The sequence below is a fragment of the Ambystoma mexicanum genome, chromosome 4q (genome assembly GCF_040938575.1).
Source record: "Ambystoma mexicanum isolate Mex_15411 chromosome 4q, UKY_AmexF1_1, whole genome shotgun sequence".
Lineage (NCBI taxonomy): Eukaryota > Metazoa > Chordata > Amphibia > Caudata > Ambystomatidae > Ambystoma > Ambystoma mexicanum.
The window spans coordinates 816,278,650-816,296,283 of NC_090928.1; the positions used below are offsets into that span (position 1 = coordinate 816,278,650).

A 17,634-nucleotide genomic window follows, 5' to 3' on the forward strand; every position below is an offset into this window, starting at 1 on the left:
CCAATTGCCAAGATCAGATGAATTGGTGGACAAACTTGGCGCAGCCAAGTTCCTCAGCACATTTGACTTGACGTCAGGGTATTGGCAAATAGCCCTGACAGACCATGCCAAGGAGAAAACTGCATTTTCGACCCCCGTTGGCTAATACCAATTTAAGGTAATGCCTTTCGGATTGAAGAATGCACCTGCTACGTTTCAACGGATGGTAAACCAGGTTCTGAATGGGATGGAGGACTTCTGCATGGCATACTTGGATGACATCGCAGTGTTCAGCAATTCCTGGGGAGAAAATGTAACCCACCTGAGAGATGTTTTGCAGGCTCTTGGACGAGCCAATCTGACCATAAAGGCGAGTAAATGCCAAATTGGACAGAGTAAGGTAGTCTATCCTGGACATGAGGTAGTAGGTGGAGAAATAAGGCCTTTGCTCAGTAAGATTGAAGCTGTGCAAAATTGGACAACACCTACTACTCAAACCCAAGTGAGAGCCTTCCTAGGCCTCACTGGGTATTACAGGAATTTCATCAAGAACTATGGGACCATAGCCTCTCCACTGAATGTCATCTCCTCGCCCAAATTTCCTAAAAAGCTTAGGTGGAACGAGGAGTGCAATCAGGCTTTTGAAAACCTGAAAAAGGCTCTTTGCCAAGTCCCAGTACTCAGAGCTCCTGATTACCGCCAACACTTCATTGTGCAGACAGATGCTTCAAATGTAGGAATGGGTGCCGTACTCAGTCAACTGGATGGGAAAGGTAGGGAGCACCCCGTTTGCTTCATCAGCCGCAAGCTGAAGGATCCTGAAACAAGGTGGGCAACAATCGAAAGAGAGTGCTTTGCTATCGTGTGGGCTCTGAAGAAGTTTAGGCCGTACTTGTATGGTTCTACTTTTGTCATTCAGACTGACCACCAACCCTTGAGATGGTTAATGCAAATGAAAGGAGAAAACCCAAAACTATTGAGATGGTCGATCTGCCTGCAAGGGTTTGATTTCACCATTGAGCACAATTCAGGGTGTCACCACCAAAATGCTGATGGTCTCTCTAGGATGTATGTCATCGACTAGAGGTATGAGATTCATCCAGGAGTGGATTAAATCCTCCTGTCCCTTAGTCTGGGGGGGCGAGTGTTAGGGAGAATTCTCTGTTTAGGCTGAATTTCCTAACCTAGTGAGTCCCCCAGCAGCTTTTCTGGATTTCTGGAGTTTGTTTTATTCCATCCTGCCAAGAGTGATACTCTTTTCCTCCCACTCTTGGACATGTATTTGTGTAATTCCTTTGAATGTTAATGTGTTCTATGGGCTATGGGGTCTTTTACTCCATAGGGTCTCATATGTTTTTCTATGTGTGTTGCACCGCACCCTACGTGCCGTAACACTGGGGCATCCTAGCGGACCTCCGTCATAGACTCCATACCCGGGGACTGACTACTGTCTCCCTGGGCATGTAAAGTCACCATTGGCTTTACTAGACCTAAATTTACTAACAGAACTAGTACAAACCATCCTATTGTAGACGTACTAGTAGGGGTAATTCGATTACTCCTGGGTCTGTTATTCGAGGAGGCACTGTCCCGTCCCCCCTCGTCGAGTTTTGGCTGGTGGCAGTGGAAACTACTTGTTATGTTCGACCCCGAACATAACCCTATGGGATTCTTCCCATTGTTAGAGATTGATACTGTTTCTCGTTAATCTCTAACATACCACCGGTCTACTTATCTTAAATAAGTCTATCGGATGGTATTTTCTGCCAGAACTCGGTTTTTTAAAATGGCGTCTGTGTTCGTCTCTGTGACTCCTAAACCAAAGGTTGAGCCCTTTGTCCAACTTTTGGCAGGCTTCGGTACAGATACCCTCCAAAGTGGTGCCATTCTGTCTGGGTTACCACAGGGATGTGGGAGGGGGTTTAGGCACCATGGACCGAGTTGCCTTGCCAACTCCGGTCGCACTCTGGTGTGATTGGCCCAAGTGGTGAGCCTCCCCACTCACCACTTAGCGTGTGTTGATTGACAGCTAGGCTGAATGAATGGGGGTTTTCTGCATAAAAGCAGGGCTTTTGGGACTCAGAAGTCGCCACAGGACCTAAGAATCCAACGAGGGTAAAGCTGAGCCGACCTGCAACGACGACACCTCCGGTGGAGCCCTGCTGAACCAACTCACCACTTCCCGACGACAGAGGAGATCTCCCTACCAGAGAGTTTCTTCCCCTGACTGGTGGGAACAACCAGTCACCTTTGCTTTTTCTTCGCCTCAGGACGCAGTGGTCGAATTACCTGTGCAGAGCACCTCGGCAACCAGATAGCCACTACCCCTGTACCGCGACCAAAAGGTGGTGCCTTGTGACGGAGCACTCCGCGGCTGGTCTCTTCCCTGGTGGTGCACCGGACTTCACTTTTCTTCAACGACGAGATCATCTCTACTCTTGGCAAAGACCCGACGTGCATCCACCACCAGGAACAACTGCCCCCGCCGGAGCTGTCTCTCCACAATCAAGGTACCGTGTCCGCCTGGCTTCCCTTGTTGCCGGATAGAGTGAGGTGTCTTAATCTTCGCCTCTCCATAGGGTCGCCTCCAAGCTTTCTCTAGCGTATTGTTCTGAACTGGTTCAATCTTCCAATAACAATTTGCTACACAGACTCGAACGCATTTCCACAAAGAGACTTTTTGGGACATATCGCCTTGCCTCTCACCGAGTGGGCCTGGCCTCTGAACTTTATGATCTATCGTGGTTCTTGTCTTCTTGCCTTGCATTTTTCCCGTGAAGTATTGAACTGTGTTGATTTCGTAACCTACTTATTTTTCTCTCCCATAATAGAGTGCCATCCCGGTGGCAGCATACACCTCTGTCTGCACATAAGTGATCCTGGTAAAACCTAGGCTTGTCGAGCTATTGTTAGGGGGATTGATCTTTTGCTTCGTAGAGTAATTGTAATTGAATTAATTGCCGTGATAGTGTCAGAGTGTTTTCTATAGATGTTCCGTTATAAATAAATACCTTTATATCTTTACACTGAAGCCTTGTACTTGTTTGCTTGTCTTACTGTGAAGAATTGCCCTATATTGTATACTCCACATACTGCTCAACTCTTCTTGAGGGAAGTCTGACTGCTCAGCCACAGCTACCAAGTGAATCTGTGTGGTACAGACTGCTACCAAGTGGGTTTACGGCAAAACACCTGTAGTCCTAAATCTTTTGCAGTGGTCCCAGAGGGAACTGCACAGGTTTCCGCCTAACAGGGGGTGCTGGGGGACATGTGTGGGACATGAGTGGGGGCCTACTGGCAGGTGCCCCGCACTGCTGTGGGGTGGGGGTGCAAGGGGACATGAGTGGGGGCCTGCTGGCAGGTGCCCCTGACTGCTGGGGCGTGGGGGTGCTGGAGGACATGTGTGGAACATGTGTGGGGGCCTGCTGACAGGTGCCCCACACTGCTGGGGGGTGGGGTGCAAGGGGACATGAGTCGGGGCATGCTGGCAGGTGCCCCTGACTGCTGGGGGGTGGGGGTGCTGGGGGACATGTGTGGGGGCCTGCTGGCAGGTGCCCCGCACTGCCGAGGGGTGGGGGTGCAAGGGGACATGAGTGGGACATGTGTGGGAGCCTGCTGGCAGGTGCCCCTGACTGCTGTGAGGTGGGGGTGCTGGAGGACATGTGTGGGGGCCTGCTGGCAGGTGCCCCGCACTGCTGGGGGGTGGGGGTGCAATGGGACATGAGTGGGGGCCTGCTGGCAGGTGCCCCTGACTGCTGGGGGGTGGGGGTGCAGGGGGACATGTGTGGGACATGAGTGGGGGCCTGCTGGCAGGTGCCCTGCACTGCTGGGGGGTGGGGGTGCTGGGAGACATGAGTTGGTGATCATATTGCAACGTGACATGTGGCTTGGTTGGGGGGCATGCCCATGGTGCATGGGCTGCCTGCGGGACATGACCAGGGGTGCAGGGTAGTCCCCTGTGGTGTGGGCTGCCTGCAGGGGCCGTGGAGGGGGTAGAGGGGACACCTGGGAGGACCCACACTGCCAATTCACATGTAGGTCTTCCGCACACCCCTGAAATACACGTACCCAGGCCAATCGCGTGTGAAACTTCCCGCGTACCCCTGAAATACACATACCCAGGTCAATCGCGTGTGAAACTTCCCACGCACCCCTGAAATACACGTACCCAGGCCAATCCCGTGTGAAACTTCCCGCATACCCCTGAAATACACGTATCCATGCCAATCGCATGTGAAACTTCCCGCGCACCCCTTAAATACACGTACACAGGCCAAAAGCGTGTGAAACTTCCCCCGCACCCCTGAAATACACGTACCCAGGCCAATCGCGTGTGAAACTTCCCACGCACCCCTAAAATACACGTATCCAGCCCAATCGCATGTGAAACTTCCAGCGCACCCCTGAAATACATGTAACCAGCCCAATCGTGTGTGAAACTTCCCGCACACCCCTGAAATACACGTACCCAGGCCAATTGCGTGTGAAACTTCCCGCGCACCCCAGAAATACACGTACCCAGGCCAATCGCGTGTGAAACTTCCCGCGCACCCCTGAAATACACGTACCCAGGCCAATCGCGTGTGAAACTTCCCGTGCACCCCTGAAATACATGTACCCAGGCCAATCGCGTATGAAACTTCCCGCGCACCCCTGAAATACACATAACTAGCCCAATCGCATGTGAAACTTCCTGCGCACCCCTGAAATACACGTACCCAGGCCAATCGCGTGTGAAACTTACAGCGCACCCCCATAATACACGTACCCCACTCGCACAGGCCCTTTTGCGTGTGAAACTTCCCGTGAACCCCGTAATACACATACCCTGCTGAAATCGCTTGTGAAACTTCACACGCACCCCAGTAATACACGTTCCCCGCTTGGCGTTTGCTGTTTGGCAGCCCTGTAAACTGGTCCAGGGTCAGCGCAGCCCTTTGCGCTGAATTGGGAATTTTGATGGCTTTTCCTTGCGCGAGAGCGTTCTTGGGGGCGTATCTGGCGCTGCTGCAGGGTCGCAACACCACTCTGTGCCACGGCTGGTTTTGGAGGCTAAAATCCATGAATACACTGTGCGCGGAAATCGATTTTAGCGCACGCACACACTGTGCGCCAGCCGCGTGCGCCACTTTTGTGCGAAATTCTATGAATTACCCTGTAAATCTTTGCTGGAGGGTTCTGGGGTTTTGGGGCTATTGCATCTAGAATCATTTTTAATGTTTGATGGAGGAGAGGATGCCCCTTCACCCAAAATGATAGCTATGTCTCCCATGGTGCTTTTCAGGAGAGAGCCTTTTCAGAAATGAAAAATCTCCCATGTTTTTCGATGAAAGAGATAACTGCGTTTGTAATGGAAATATCTGTGGTTAGCTATAAACGAAAACTGAAAAAAATGCCATTTGGATGGGCACAAAGCGTGAAAAGACATTAGGCTACAGCTAGGGTGGAGGAAGGGGACGCCATGTGAAATTGTGGAGACTAGGACACAGGAAATATTGAGATTGCCACAAAGGAATTTTCAACAACCATTGTTATGACCGTGCCTATAACCACAGCTATCTGCAACTATAACCAGGGTTAGCCGTAAAGTAAAGTTGGAAAATGTCATTTGGAGGGGTAAAAAGCATAATAACCACAGCTTTAATCACGTTTATAACCAAAGCTATATGCTAATAATTTTAAATATGCAAAATGTAAGTGCGTCACACCAAACATTACGTATGTATTAAGAAGCAGTGCTGGGTCATTTTAAGAAGGTAGGGAATGTGCGTTGGGGCGTGGGGAGGGTACTTGGGTGTATTGAGGGATATTTGAGTGGCTGAAATACTGAAATGTGCACATTTGAGATTGTCATCAAATTCCTGCAGTTATAAAAAGGTGAATTTTGGTGCATTTTTGTGCATTTTCATAACCACGCTTATTGCAAAATAATTCCAAAAACGGACACATGCTGTATAAAATGGATCATATATCCATTTATTGATCAATGTATACAGTCTGTGCATTCCTTTTTCTATTTTTATTAAGTAAAAAGGGAAAAAATGTTTTTGGGTGTTTTAGGTTTTTCATTTTTTGTGTTGTTTTGTAATAAAAAACCTGAAAATTGCCACTTAAAAACAAAAAGAGGAGCCTAGCAGTAGCAGTAGACTTGGTGGTCCATAATTGCCCTCTCATATAGGGTGGCACCTCCCCCAGGAATCCTGTTTTGGCATACGAGGCATAGGATGATGCACCGCTCAGGTTTACCATTGGTCAAATGACAGCAGGTTGGATCGTAAAGTGTTATGACGGTTGTTTCACCGCTGGTTGAAGGTACTGAAGCTAAGCCCCCACTGGATATCACTGGAGGTAATGTGACCAGAGCTCATGGTTCTTCATGTGAGGAGGTGGGTGCAGCACAGGTTACACATCATGCTGCTTGAGGTCCATGGGCCTTGTCCTTCTGCTTGTAGTGGGCCTGCCATTAGAGCTTCTCCACCTTATGTTTTGTCTCACAATTGCAATGTAGCTGCGGGTATCCCTGCCCAGAGAGCTGTGGTTATCTCACATGAGACTGTGTAGGCATGGTTATAACAGCTGTTATGCAAACATCCAATCGCCATCGTATGATTTCAGCATGCATCGGTAACCGAGCCTATAAAAGCCCATTTATTGCTGGGTTTATGGGCTGTGGAATCCAGAAAAGTAAAACACATAAAAACTGGAAACTCTTTTTTAATGATTTAAATGAGTTAACTATGTTTTATTGTGATGTAATATGGAGTTGTTTATTTGGGAAACGTTATATTAGGTAATTGGAGTAGTCATGGTTATACTCTGCTCTCAGTAGTCACAGTTATTTTGCCAGCCAGTGGCTGTTGTGTAATTTGGGCACGCCTTAGTAACTGTGGCAATAACAGGGCAATTGAAGCCAATGATTACATCGCATTCTAATAGGGATGCACCTTTCATAGCTGCGGTTATGTGGAAACGGAAAAATAAATATGGATAAAAACGAGAAAAAAATTATTTTAAACAATGTCAATGAGTTGAAGATGTTTGATTGTGGTGTGTCCTGGTGTTATTTTGAGAATTTTTTTTTTACTTTGCTTTTTTGTTGGCAGAATAACCATGGTAAAACCACACCTATCATAGCCATGGTTATAAATTCACCAACAGGAAGTTGTGCATTTTGGTGGGTTGATAGAAGGTACATTTTGCAAGATGTTATGGCATTGGAAGGTGGTATTTATTTTACATTGTCTCGAGTGAGAGCTGTGTTATTAGTGTATGTGAAGTTGAAGGGTGCATATATACAGTTATTGGTGGATGTTTTTGAAATATTTCTTAGAGGTGCCAAAATTGAGAACATTTCAGAAGCAGAAAGTGACTACTCATTTGGTGGGTTGTCAGGTGATTAATCTGATTGTTCAGAAGATTGTGGAGGATTATATCATTTTGAGAATGGAACTAACAGTGATGAGGAAGATATAGGTGAGCATTTATGAAAAGCATTGGCTAATTAAATGTTTCTGGTTTTACAACATCACTTTAGACAGAGTATTTGAAAAAAGAGATATGTGTTCCAGCTGTGGGTAAAATTTTTTGACTAGGAGCACAGAATATGTTCTTTTTGGGAAAATAAAATGAATAGACCATCTAAAGTGAAGAGCACAGAGACACGTTGCAAGTTTTTGAATTATTTGAAGAAATGTAGTAGTTGGATTGGTGAAGTAGAGGGGTTCTTGCAATAAAATATAATATTGTGTGTATACTTTTGATGCAAAAACACAACAGCACTTTTAAGAGCCACCTATAGAAGGTATTTAATCATATTGAACACGTAGTGTGTGTTGTGTTTATTTTTTTTATAGCAGCAGGATAATTGCGGTTATTCAGTAGTAGTTAAAAACAAATCTGTATATATTAATATAGAAGGAAAACACTTAAGTTGACAGTCAGCTAAGGTGACTAAACATATGCAACACAACCCTTGAAATTCAGCACATTGGGAAACTCAGGACTGGCTTAACTGGGCACATTCCTGTTGATCTCCCCCATAATGCCAAATCCCCAATAATGCCATTTTGTATGGCATTTTGTATACCTTCTCTTATAATATATGTGCTCTTGGGTTTTTCAATGGGAACGCGCTGAGTTAAGCTGCCATGAGTTTCACAATGCACTGAATTTCAAGGGTTTTCTTGCATTAAGTTTAGTCTTCAAATAACGTTTTTTTTCTTGAATTTCAAGGGTTTTGTTATGCCATCATTTTTTGGGCACCAATGACTGTGGCTGGTGGCCATGGCCTTGAGTCATGCCCACTGTATATTTCGCAGTGCCAATTTCCATGGTCTTGGGCCATGACGACTGTATATATTACAGCGCAGATGTCCATGGCCTTTGGCCGTGCATACTGTATATTTTTCGGCATCACTCGCAATGGCCTTTGGCCACCGCCCTATTGTTAAGTTGGGTCAGAGTTCCATGGGAAATCCCAAAAATGAATTGCTAACAAACTTTGACTTGTGCGACGGATTTGGTTGAAAGTTTGCAAACAATTTTGTATGACAATCCCCCCTATCTCCCTCACCCACACCCAAAGGTTTGGGAAAGATCTGTTAAAAAATTAAAATGTTACAGAGGCACAAAACCTTTGTTTTTTGTCGAACTGCACTCCCATCACGGAGATTGGTTTCATCAAAACACGGCAAAAATTGCTGAAAAAACAAATGTGGAGTGCTCAGAACAAAAACTGCTAAACAAAGCTTTCAAAGGTAGAAAAAGCTTTATTTTAACAATGCAGTTTTAAAAACAGCTTCCCAAATACTTCCATGCCAGAGAGGCTGACTGACGTGTTTCGCCACACTCCTGTGGCTTGCTCACAGTAACTCCTCCCTGTGTTGGGAGTCTATTTACACACATGCATACGATTAGCAAACAATAAAAAGTGAAAAGTGAAAAGGCAACTTAGGCTTAGAGTTTTTACAAATTCTGTCGGCCATTTTTAAGAGGACTAATGGGTCTTGTAAAGTATATGCACATTATATTAAATGCTTGCCCCAAACTTGTTTAATGTGTACAACTATCATTATGTTGCTCTAAGATGTATTAAGAGCAACGTTTCATAAAGCTTCATCATTTATTTTCAAATCATCTTTGTATTATTCATTTACAGCTTACCACCTACAAACCAATGGGTTGGTAGAACGGTTCAACCGAACCATGAAGAGCATGATAGGTGCTTTAGAGGAACCCCTTAGCGTAAGTGGGACCTTCTACTGCCATGCCTTCTCTTTGCTTATAGAGAAGTCCGTCAGGAGGGAGTAGGTTATTCTCCCTTCGAACTTCTCTATGGTCATCCCATCAGAGGTCCATTGGGCCTGATTAAGGAGGGGTTGGAGAGTGCTCCTTCCCCCAAGCCAGTCAGAGTGACTGACTATGTGATAGGTCTCCGGAGGAGAATGTCACACATGATGACAGAAGCAAGCGATAACTTGAAAGCTGGACAAGCATTGATCAAGCACTGGCACGATCAAAAGGCTAACATGGTTGAGTTTGCTCAAGACCAGCTCGTTCTCGTTATGATCCCAACAAGGCAGAGGGCCTTGCAAGACAAATGGATGGGACCCTTCAGAGTTGTGGGTAAACTCAGAGAGGTTAACTATCTGGTGGACTTGGGCAATCCCAAGGAGGCTCCGACAGTCTTCCACACCAACCGACTCGAAGCGTATGTCTCACGACCTGATGTAGGAGCGTTGCTTTTAGCATGATCCGAGGAAGAAGAAGAGCGTGAAGCTCTTCCGGATCTCCTCAGAGGCTTACCTTTGGACGAAAAAGTTGAAGGAGTAAATCTCTCTTCAAATCTGACACCCGAGCAACAAGAAGAGTGCAAATCTATGTTGAATCAGTTTGCCTCACTGTTCTTGCTTCCACCAGGCTTGACCCCTTGGGGCCAGCATGACATACTCACTCGTGACTGTCTTCCAGTCAAAAGCAGAGGATACTGAATGTCAGAACACGTACGAACCCACATCAAAGGTGAGGTAAGCAAGATGCTTGATCTCGGGGTAATAGAGCCCTCTACAAGTCCATGGTCTAGCCCAGTTGTGTTAGTACCAAAGGCTGGATCTAAAGAGCTTAGATTCTGCGTGGATTATAAAGCTCTTAATGCAGTCACAAAGACTGATGCCCACCCTTTGCCAAGAACAGATGAGTTGGTGGACAAACTTGGCGCAGCCAAGTTCCTCAGCACATTTGACTTGACGTCAGGCTATTGGCAAATAGCCCTGACAGACCATGCCAAGGAGAAAACTGCATTTTCGACCCCCGTTGGCTTATACCAATTTAAGGTAATGCCTTTCGGATTGAAGAATGCACCTGCTACGTTTCAACGGATGGTAAACCAGGTTCTGAATGGGATGGAGGACTTCTGCATGGCATAATTGGATGACATCGCAGTGTTCAGCAATTCCTGGGAAGAAAATGTAACCCACCTGAGAGATGTTTTGCAGGCTCTTGGACGAGCCAATCTGACCATAAAGGCGAGTAAATGCCAAATTGGACAGAGTAAGGTAGTCTATCTTGGACATGAGGTAGGAGGTGGAGAAATAAGGCCTTTGCTCAGTAAGATTGAAGCTGCGCAAAATTGGACAACACCTACTACTCAAACCCAAGTGAGAGCCTTCCTAGGCCTCACTGGGTATTACAGGAATTTCATCAAGAACTATGGGACCATAGCCTCTCCACTGAATGTCATCTCCTCGCCCAAATTTCCTAAAAAGCTTAGGTGGAACGAGGAGTGCAATCAGGCTTTTGAAAACCTGAAAAAGGCTCTTTGCCAAGCCCCAGTACTCAGAGCTCCTGATTACCGCCAACACTTCATTGTGCAGACAGATGCTTCAAATGTACGAATAGGTGCTGTACTCAGTCAACTGGATGGGAAAGGTAGGGAGCACCCCGTTTGCTTCATCAGCCGCAAGCTGAAGGATCCTGAAACAAGGTGGGCAACAATCGAAGGAGAGTGCTTTGCTATCGTGTGGGCTCTGAAGAAGTTTAGGCCATACTTGTATGGTTCTACTTTTGTCATTCAGACTGACCACCAACCCTTGAGATGGTTAATGCAAATGAAAGGAGAAAACCCGAAACTATTGAGATGGTCGATCTGCCTGCAAGGGTTTGATTTCACCATTGAGCACAGTTCAGGGTGTCACCACCAAAATGCTGATGGTCTCTCTAGGATGTATGTCATCGACTAGAGGTATGAGATTCATCCAGGAGTGGATTAAATCCTCCTGTCCTTTAGTCTGGGGGGGCGAGTGTTAGGGAGAATTCTCTGTTTAGGCTGAATTTCCTAACCTAGTGAGTCCCCCAGCAGCTTTGCTGGATTTCTGGAGTTTGTTTTTTTCCATCCTGCCAAGAGTGATACTCTTTTCCTCCCACTCTTGGACATGTATTTGTGTAATTCCTTTGAATGTTAATGTGTTCTATGGGCTATGGGGTCTTTTACTCCATAGGGTCTCATATGTTTTTCTATGTGTCTTGCACCGCACCCTACGTGCCGTAACACTGGGGCGTCCTAGCGGACCTCCATCATGGACTCCATACCCGGGGACTGACTACTGTCTGCCCGGGCATGTAAAGTCACCATTGGCTTTACTAGACCTAAATTTACTAACAGAACTAGTACAAACCATCCTATTGTAGACGTACTAGTAGGGGTAATTTGATTACTCCTGGGTCTGTTATTCGAGGGGGCACTGTCCCGTCCCCCCTCGTCGAGTTTTGGCTGGTGGCAGTGGAAACTACTTGTTATGTTCGACCCCGAACATAACCCTATGGGATTCTTCCCATTGTTAGAGATTGATACTGTTTCTCGTTAATCTCTAACATACCACCGGTCTACTTATCTTAAATAAGTCTATCGGATGGTATTTTCTGCCAGAACTCGTTTTTTTAAAATGGCGTCTGTGTTCGTCTCTGTGACTCCTAAACCAAAGGTTGAGCCCTTTGTTCCACTTTTGGCGGGCTTCTGTACAGAGACCCTCCAAAGTGGTGCCATTCTGTCTGGGTTACCACAGGGATGTGGGAGGGGGTTTAGGCACCCTGGACCGAGTTGCCTTGCCAACTCCGGTCGCACTCTGGTGTGATTGGCCCAAGTGGTGAGGCTCCCCGCTCACCACTTAGCGTGTGTTGATTGACAGCTAGGCTGAATGAATGGGGGTTTTCTGCATAAAAGCAGGGCTTTTGGGACTGGATCTTCAGAAGTCGCCACAGGACCTTATAATCCGACGAGGGTAAAGCTGACCCGACCTGCAATGACGACACCTCCGGTGGAGCCCAGCTGAACCAACTCACCACTTCCCGACGACAGAAGAGATCTCCCTACCGGAGAGTCTCTTCCCCTGACTGGTGGGAACAACCAGTCACCTTTGCTTTTTCTTCGCCTCAGGACGCAGTGGTCGAATTGCCTGTGGAGAGCACCTCGGCAACCAGATAGCCACTACCCCTGTACCGCGACCAAAAGGTGGTGCCTTGTGACGGAGCACTCCGCGGCTGGTCTCTTCCCTGGTGGTGCACCGGACTTCACTTTTCTTCAACGACGAGATCATCTCTACTCTTGGCAAAGACCCGACGTGCATCCACCACCAGGAACAACTGCCCCCGCCAGAGCTGTCTCTACACAATCAAGGTACCGTGTCCGCCTGGCTTCCCTTGTTGCCGGATAGAGTGAGGTGTCTTAATCCTCGCCTCTCCATAGGGTCACCTCCAAGCTTTCTCTAGCGTATTGTTCTGAACTGGTTCAATCTTCCAATAACAATTTGCTACACAGACTCGAACGCATTTGCACAAAGAGACCTTTTGGGACATATCACCTTGCCTCTCACCGAGTGGGCCTGGCCTCTGAACTTTATGATCTATCGTGGTTCTTGTCTTCTTGCCTTGCATTTTTCCCGTGAAGTATTGAACTGTGTTGATTTCGTAACCTACTTATTTTTCTCTCCCATAATAGAGTGCCATCCAGGTGGAAGCATACACTTCTGTCTGCACATAAGTGATGCTGGTAAAACCTAGGCTTGTCGAGCTATTGTTAGGGGGATTGATCTTTTGCTTCGTAGAGTAATTGTAATTGAATTAATTGCCGTGATAGTGTCAGAGTGTTTTCTATAGATGTTCCGTTATAAATAAATACCTTTATATCTTTACACTGAAGCCTTGTACGTGTTTGCTTGTCTTACTGTGAAGAATTGCCCTATATTGTATACTCCACATACTGCTCAACTCTTCTTGAGGGAAGTCTGACTGCTCAGCCACAGCTATCAAGTGAATCTGTGTGGTACAGACTGCTACCAAGTGGGTTTACTGCCAAACACCTGTAGTCCTAAATCTTTTGCAGTGGTCCCAGAGGGAACTGCACAGGTTTCCGCCTAACAGGGGGTGCTGGGGGACATGTGTGGGACATGAGTTGGGGCCTACTGGCAGGTTCCCCGCACTGCTGTGGGGTGGGGGTGCAAGGGGACATGAGTGGGGGCCTGCTGGCAGGTGCCCCTGACTGCTGGGGCATGGGGGTGCTGGAGGACATGTGTGGAACATGTGTGGGGGCCTGCTGGCAGGTGCCCCACACTGCTGGGGGGTGGGGGTGCAAGGGGACATGAGTGGGGGCCTGCTGGTAGGTGCCCCTGACTGCTGGGGGGTGGGGGTGCTGGGGGACATGTGTGGGGGCCTGCTGGCAGGTGCCCCGCACTGCTGAGGGGTGGGGGTGCAAGGGGACATGAGTGGGACATATGTGGGGGCCTGCTGGCAGGTGCCCCTGACTGCTGTGAGGTGGGGGTGCAATGGGACATGAGTGGGGGCCTGCTGGCAGGTGCCCCTGACTGCTGGGGGGTGGGGGTGCAGAGGGACATATGTGGGACATGAGTGGGGGCCTGCTGGCAGGTGCCCTGCACTGCTGGGGGATGGGGGTGCTGGGAGACATGAGTTGGTGATCATATTGCAACGTGACATGTGGCTTGGCTGGGGGGCATGCCCATGGTGGATGGGCTGCCTGCGGGACATGACCAGGGGTGCAGGGTAGTCCCCTGTGGTGTGGGCTGCCTGCAGGGGCCGTGGAGGGGGTAGAGGGGACACCTGGGAGGACCCACACTGCCAATTCACATGTAGGACTCTCTGCACACCCCTGAAATACACGTACCCAGGCCAATCCCGTGTGAAACTTCCCGCGTACCCCTGAAATACACGTACCCAGGCCAATCGCGTGTGAAACTTCCCGCGCACCCCTGAAATACACGTACCCAGGCCAATCCCGTGTGAAACTTCCCGCGTACCCCTGAAATATACGTATCCATGCCAATCGCATGTGAAACTTCCCGCGCACCCCTGAAATACACGTACACAGGCCAAAAGCGTGTGAAACTTCCCGCGCAACCCTGAAATCACGTATCCAGCCCAATCGCATGTGAAACTTCCCGCGCACCCCTGAAATACATGTAACCAGCCCAATCGTGTGTGAAACTTCCCGCGCACCCCTGAAATACACGTACCCAGGCCAATCGCGTGTGAAACTTCCCGCGCACCCCTGAAATAGACGTACCCAGGCCAATCACGTGTGAAACTTCCCGTGCACCCCTGAAATACACGTACCCAGGCCAATCGCGTATGAAACTTCCCGCGCACCCCTGAAATACACATAACCAGCCCAATCGCATGTGAAACTTCCTGCGCACCCCTGAAATACACGTACCGAGGCCAATCGCGTGTGAAACTTACAGCGCACCCCCATAATACACGTACCCCACTCGCACAGGCCCTTTCGCGTGTGAAACTTCCCGTGAACCCCGTAATACACATACCCTGCTGAAATCGCGTGTGAAACTTCCCGTGAACCCCAGTAATGCACCTACCCCACTCGCACAGGCCCTTTCGCGTGTGAAACTTCACACGCACCCCAGTAATACACGTTCCCCGCTTGGCGTTTGCTGTTTGGCAGCCCTGTAAACTGGTCCAGGGTCAGCGCAGCCCTTTGCGCTGAATTGGGAATTTTGATGGCTTTTCCTTGCGCGAGGGCGTTCTTGGGGACGTATCTGGCGCTGCTGCAGGGTTGCTACGCCACTCTGCGCCACGGCTGGTTTTGGAGGCTAAAATCCATGAATACGCTGTGCGCGGAAATCGATTTTAGCGCACGCGCACACTGTGCGCCAGCCGCGTGCGCCACTTTTGTGCGAAATTCTATGAATTACCCTGTAAATCTTTGTTGGAGGGTTCTGGGGTTCTGGGGTTATTGCATCTAGAATTATTTTTAATGTTTGATGGAGGAGAGGATGCCCCTTCACCCAAAATGATAGCTATGTCTCTCATGGTGCTTTTCAGGAGAGAGCCTTTTCAGAAATTAAAAATCGCCCATGTTTTTCGATGAAAGAGATAACTGCGTTTGTAATGGAAATATCTGTGGTTAGCTATAAACGAAAACTGAAAAAAATGCCATTTGGATGGGCACAAAGCGTGAAAAGACATTAGGCTACAGCTAGGGAGGAGGAAGGGGACGCCATGTGAAATTGTGGAGACTGGGACACAGGAAATATTGAGATTGCCACAAAGGAATTTTCAACAACCATTGCTATGACCGTGCCTATAACCACAGCTATCTGCAACTATAACCAGGGTTAGCCGTAAAGTAAAGTTGGAAAATGTCATTTGGAGGGGTAAAAAGCATAATAACCACAGCTTTAATCACGTTTATAACCAAAGCTATATGCTAATAATTTTAAATATGCAAAATGTAAGTGCGTCACACCAAACATTACGTATGTATTAAGAAGCAGTGCTGGGTCATCTTAAGAAGGTAGGGAATGTGCGTTGGGGCGTGGGGAGGGTACTTGGGTGTATTGAGGGATATTTGAGTGGCTGAAATACTGAAATGTGCACATTGGAGATTGTCATCAAATTCCTGCAGTTATAAAAAAGGTGAATTTTGGTGCATTTTTGTGCATTTTCATAACCACGCTTATTGCAAAATAATTCCAAAAACTGACACATGCTGTATAAAATGGATCATATATCCATTTATTGATCAATGTATACAGTCTGTGCATTCTTTTTTCTATTTTTATTAAGTAAAAAGGGAAAATATGTTTTTGGGTGTTTTAGGTTTTTCATTTTTTGTTTTGTTTTGTAATAAAAAACCTGAAAATTGCCACTTAAAAACAAAAAGAGGAGCCTAGCAGTAGCAGTAGACTTGGTGGTCCATAATTGCCCTCTCATATAGGGTGGCACCTCCCCCAGGAATCCTGTTTTGGCATACGAGGCACAGGATGATGCACCGCTCAGGTTTACCATTGGTCAAAAGACAGCAGGTTGGATCGTAAAGTGTTATGACGGTTGTTTCACCGCTGGTTGAAGGTACTGAAGCTAATCCCCCACTGGATATCACTGGAGGTAATGTGACCAGAGCTCATGGTTCTTCATGTGAGGAGGTGGGTGCAGCACAGGTTACACATCATGCTGCTTGAGGTCCATGGGCCTTTCCCTTCTGCTTGTAGTGGGCCTGCCATTAGATCTTCTCCACCTTATGTTTTGTCTCACAATTGCAATGTAGCTGCGGGTATCCCTGCCCAGAGAGCTGTGGTTATCTCACGTGAGACTGTGTAGGCATGGTTATAACAGCTGTTATGCAAACATCCAATCGCCATCGTGTGATTTCAGCATGCATCGGTAACCGAGCCTATAAAAGCCCATTTATTGCTGGGTTTATGGGCTGTGGAATCCAGAAAAGTAAAACACATAAAAACTGGAAACTCTTTTTTAATGATTTAAATGAGTTAACTATGTTTTATTGTGATGTAATCTGGAGTTGTTTATTTGGGAAACGTTATATTAGGTAATTGGAGTAGTCATGGTTATACTCTGCTCTCAGTAGTCACAGTTATTTTGCCAGCCAGTGGCTGTTGTGTAATTTGGGCACGCCTTAGTAACTGTGGCAATAACAGGGCAATTGAAGCCATGATTACATCGCAGTCTAATAGGGATGCACCTTTCATAGCTGCGGTTATGTGGAAACGGAAAAATAAATATGGATAAAAACGAGAAAAACAATCTTTTAAACAATGTCAATGAGTTGAAGATGTTTGATTGTGGTGTGTCCTGGTGTTATTTTGAGAATTTTTTTTATACTTTGCTTTTTTGTTGGCAGAATAACCATGGTAAAACCACACCTATCATAGCCATGGTTATAAATTCACCAACAGGAAGTTGTGTATTTTGGTGGGTTGATAGAAGGTACATTTTGCAAGATGTTATGGTATTGGAAGGTGGTATTTATTTTACATTGTCTCGAGTGAGAGCTGTGTTATTAGTGTATGTGAAGTTGAAGGGTGCATATATACAGTTATTGGTGGATGTTTTTGAAATATTTCTTATAGGTGCCAAAATTGGGAACCTTTCAGAAGCAGAAAGTGACTACTCATTTAGTGGGTTGTCAGGTGATTAATCTGATTGTTCAGAAGATTGTGGAGGATTATATCATTTTGAGAATGGAACTAACAGTGATGAGGAAGATATAGGTGAGCATTTATGAAAAGCATTGGCTAATTAAATGTTTTACAACATAACTTTAGACAGAGTATTTGAAAAAAGAGATATGTGTTCCAGCTGTGGGTACATTTTTTTGACTAGGAGCACAGC

The 17,634-nt window shown here is 46.9% G+C and overlaps 1 pseudogene; it reads left to right on the forward strand.

Annotated features, from left to right (window-relative positions):
* The first annotated feature begins 9,918 nt into the window (after positions 1 to 9,918).
* LOC138467296 (serum paraoxonase/arylesterase 2 pseudogene) overlaps positions 9,919 to 17,634 on the forward strand; it is a 57,490-nt pseudogene continuing 49,774 nt past the window's right edge.